Source organism: Akebia trifoliata, chromosome 15 (assembly GCF_017979445.1).
Source record: "Akebia trifoliata isolate Shusen 1 chromosome 15, ASM1797944v1, whole genome shotgun sequence".
Taxonomy (NCBI): Eukaryota; Viridiplantae; Streptophyta; class Magnoliopsida; order Ranunculales; family Lardizabalaceae; genus Akebia; species Akebia trifoliata.
The window spans coordinates 1,679,804-1,684,742 of record NC_141389.1 but is presented as its reverse complement, the minus strand read 5'-3'; positions in this window follow the sequence as shown (position 1 = coordinate 1,684,742).

Genomic DNA, 4,939 nt, shown 5'->3' with positions numbered 1-4,939 from the left:
CGGAAAAGCCTTGGTCCCATCACGGGGACCAAGCCCAACTGAGGAGTTGGTCCAAGGGAAAGCCTCGACTCCTCCATAGGAGCCGAGCCCAACTGAGGAGTTGGTTTGGAGGAAAGCCTTGGTCCCACCACGGGGACAAAGCCCAACTGGGGAGTTGGTCTAAGGAAAAGCCTCGGCCCCTCCATAGGAGCCGAGCCCAACTGAGGAGTTGGTTTGGAGGAAAGCCTTGGTCCCACCACGGGGACCAAGCCCAACTGGGGAGTTGGTCCAAGGAAAAGCCTCGGCTCCTCCATCGGAGCCGAGCCCAACTGAGGAGTTGGTTCGACGGAAAAGCCTTGGTCCTATCACGGGGACCAAGCCCAACTGAGGAGTTGGTCCAAGGGAAAGCCTCGACTCCTCCATAGGAGCCGAGCCCAACTAAGGAGTTGGTTTGGAGGAAAGCCTTGGTCCCACCACGGGGACCAAGCCCAACTGGGGAGTTGGTCTAAGGAAAAGCCTCGACCCCTCCATAGGAGCCGAGCCCAACTGAGGAGTTGGTTTGGAGGAAAGCCTTGGTCCCACCACGGGGACCAAGCCCAACTGGGGAGTTGGTCCAAGGAAAAGCCTCGGCTCCTCCATCGGAGCCGAGCCCAACTGAGGAGTTGGTTCGACGGAAAAGCCTTGGTCCCATCATGGGGACCAAGCCCAACTGAGGAGTTGGTCCAAGGGAAAGCCTCGGCCCCTCCATAGGAGCCGAGCCCAACTGAGGAGTTGGTTTGGAGGAAAGCCTTGGTCCCACCACGGGGACCAAGCCCAACTGAGGTGTTGGTCTAAGGAAAAGTCTCGGCCCCTCCATAGGAGCCGAGCCCAACTGGGGAGTCGGTTTGAAGGGAAAGTTTTAGCTCCTATACGGGAGCCAAGATAAACTATGGAGTCTAGTTCGGAATCGGAGCTCCGGTTCTTTGCTAGCATCAAATCCATGGAAAAATCTTATGACCGAACCTAAGGACTTAAGTATACTAAGTTATTCCGTTTGTCTTCTTTTTAAGCAGCATGCCTTAACACAACAGAAAAAGGAAAGAAAGAAGAGAAAGCAAGAGGGTACGAGAGTCACCGAAAAGCGAAATATTCATTTCCGTTGAAAACTACACATAAAGTTACAGAATTGTGTTACAAAAAGAAAGAAAAGAAAATCAAGCATCCGCGGCAGGAGTGGCTTCGGCTTCATCGGGGACTTGTTCCTCGGTCGGAATAGGCTGATCTTCGATAGGTGGCTCGGGGGCAACGACAGTTTCAACTTCGGGAATCACCTCTGGCCTCTTCGCAGCAGCCTCGGCTTTCCTTAGTTTCGCTTTCAGCTTGTTGTATGCCACCTCCCAGGCTTCCTCCGAGGAATCCAGTTGGGCTTGGAGGGAGTTGAGCTGGTCTTGAAGAGCTCTCTCTTGCTCCGCCTCCTTTGCCTTCACTAGCTCCTCCAACGACGAAATCTTCCCCTCCGCCAGAACTAGCTTGTCTTTATTCTGCTCCAGCTCGGATAGTGCGCTATCCAAGCTTTTTTGGAGTTTTCGGGAGCTGGCCGCAGCCATATCCCTCTCAGCTTGGAGCTGAGATATGCGACCCTCCGCGGATTTAAGGTCCTGCGCGGAGGTGTCGCCAGCCTCAACGAGTTTGGCCACGGCGTGTTGGACCTGGTAGAAAAGAAGAGCAGAGCGTTAGAAAGATACAAGCGCAGCGGAATAGCACCAAAACAGAAACAAAAAGTAGGAAACTTACCAAGGCCAAAGCTCGGAATGCCTCGTTTGAAAATTTTGCCGAGTCTCCGACAAAACTACGACGCACCTTCTCCACATCCCGCGGAAGCGCGGACGCGTTAAAGATCGCTCTGGCAACGGCCGGATCAGATAGGGCAGAATCCTTATCCGATACCGGCCTACCCCTAACTGATGGTTGTACCAGCCAGGGGGGAGGGAGGGGCAGACTTCCCCTACGAGCCGAACCAGCCGAGGATGTGTGCGAAGGCTCGGCTGGTTGGATTGAGGCGTCAGCAGCTGGAGGGGGTGGTAGCTGCATCACTTCCGCCGAGGCTCTGGAAGGGTGAGGCCCCCTCCTCAGCCTCTTAAGTAGAGGCTGGTGGTCTTCCTCTTCTTCTTCTTCTTCTCCTTGCCCGATGCCGGAGTCCCCCACCACTGGGACCCCGGTAGCTGGTGTCGGCGTAGCCCCCGCGACTTCGTCCTCGGAGTCGGAGTCGAGGACTGGGGGAGGGCGCTTGGATTGGAACGCCATGCTCGGAGGACGGATGGCTGGCGGTAAGAAGGCGGTGGCGTGGTTGTAGAGCTCAGGAGTCGATAGCAGGTGATTGATCACCACCGAATCACTCGGAAATTTGTCTTTACTCGGGACTGAGGAAACAAGAAAAGTTTGAAGTTAGTTACCAAAAAAAAAAGAGAGAGAAGAAATTGAAAGGGTGAAGGAAAGGGAATTAAAGTGGAAAGTTCACCTTGGGGGTTGAACGAAGGGTGGGCCAGAGAGGGAAGCTCGTCACCAGGAACGCTCTCCCATCCTCCAGATATCCGAATTGGAAACAGGAACCATTCCTTGTCCGAGTCGGGAAGATCGACCAAGGACGGCTTCCCTCTCCTCTTAGATAGGTAGAAGAAGCCCGGTTTGTTCGGGCACTTCTTCAGGACGAATTGGGCCCTTATGTCCCATAGCCCGAGCTGGAGGCCGTCCTCCAGCCTGCTGTTCATGTGCTCGCAGACGCTAATGAGTCGGAAGAAATTTCCACTCATTTGCCCAGGAGCCCTCCTATAAAAATTCAGGACTTCCCGAGTCAACCTGCTTAGAGGGACTCTGAGACCTGCCCTGAATTGCCCCCAGTGTACTATTGTGGTACCTGAGGGACTTTCCCTGAGGGACGAGGCTTCATCCACGTAGGACATGCCTACGCTGGCTGGGACACCAAATGTGTCCCTAACCACCTCTAGAGAAGGGCGAGCAGGGGCGTGGGATTTTCCCTTGGCCATCTGGGTGTACAGAAAAAAAAAGAGAGGGAGAAAGGAGAGGAGAGGTGCCTCTGTTTTTTCCGTTACCTTCCTTTGACTTTGCACTTCGATTAACCGGACACCTCAGGCGACTGAACGGCACAGCAAGGGCACTGGCAGAGGCAGGGAGCGCGCGAGGGGGCAAACGGACAGAGTAACAGCAGGAAGAGTGAAAGTGAAAGTAAAAATAAGAGGTAAATGGGATATTTATAGATAAGGAGGACCTCGAGATGTGCACTTAGCATCAACGGACAGGGTTTCACGAGACAATAATGAGGCATTAAACGCTGAGAAAACCAATACGACCGTTCGACCCTTTACACACGAATCGATGCCACTCTCCGGGCGCCACGTGTACTCCTTGTAATAATTGCGCCGTTTAAACCAACAGACAGGGCGCGAACTGCGATAAGAGCCCAACCGACCGCCGCCCTCGAGAAGTGAGAACGATCTCTTTATTCGCCATAAAGATATCATTAATCTCAGCTGAGACCCAATGAGAGGCATCCACGTGTCAATTTTTGTTATTCCCGAGTACCCGATCATTCTGACCGAGCCCTCGGGAGGGGGTATTGTGGGGGGAAATTCTTGAGCACGGACACGTGGCTCGATCAGGGGCCGAGGTTAATGCTTTGAGGTCGTGGGTCGGTTTATTAATCCCGACGAATGCATGCATTCCGAGATCGGAGCTGAGCCATCAGCTCGTAGGTCGGTATGACAGGTCTGACAGATAAGCCTGCAATAGACAGCCAGTTCTAACCACCCACGTCATGTCAGACCAAATCTGACTTTCTCAAAAGTGATAGGGCAGTTGCAACAACTCCTGCAGCTGACATGTCAGAGAGTAGGCTAACTACCCCAAGTCACCTCAAGGGGTGGCACAGAAAACGAACAAGTCAAGCACCTATATAAGGAAGAAGATTATGAGTAAAAGAGGTTCGAATTCTTCTTCTCTAAACACATTACACTGATCAATTTGGCTAACTTGATCGTCGGAGTGGGCTGTTTTGCAGGTCCCCCGAGCTTAAAGAGAAGGAAAGTGTAGTGCCATTTCGTGCATCTACAGTATGCACATTTGTTGAACCATGCAAAAAATCTCTTATCTTTCCTATTTTATTTTTTTATGATCTGTTGTGAGATCTCGAGGTGGATGCGTAAAATTGCATCTACAATAACCAATCTTATTTATAAGAAGAGTAGATGTAAATTGTCTTCCTTCGACATTGCGCTCAACCTTGTATTAAGATGACAGTATTCAGAGAACTATATATATTTTTCCTTGTGATACAAGCACTTTTTTTTCTAGAAATACAAGAAGAAAAAAAGTTTGTCAGTGCATCGCGGATAAGAATTTTGATTAGTCAACTATTGTGATTATTTTTAAGTACAAATGAATTGCTATATATATAGTATTTGTCCTTTTCCCTTTCAAACTTTTTGGCCTTTTTGGCTAATAATCCAATAATAGAAATCTGTATGTTAGATTTTTTTCTTTTTCTTTTTCTAACCTAGTTTTTGGCTTGTTACCAAATTTTTTAAATAAAATCTAATGGTTAAATATAGAGTCGTGTTGGAGTGACCTCAAGTGGAATCTCGTATTACACTTCTTGATGTGAAAGTAAATAGGAATTATAAATGCTTTTTCACTCGTATCTCAATGAAAATCATTTATGGTTTCCATACACTTTCACTTCCAGAAGTGTGATATGAAGTCCAGCATGACGTCACTTCAACATTATTTTTAAATATAATCAAGAATAATGACCCCTCTACTCTCTTGAACCACAGGATACACAATTACACACCACGTCAAGAGAGTAGAGGGGGAGTCAGGAAATCATGACTCTATAATCAATATTTCATCTTGGCTCTAGCAACTATTATAAACTCTTGTTGCCTTCACTCTTCAATCTCCTACA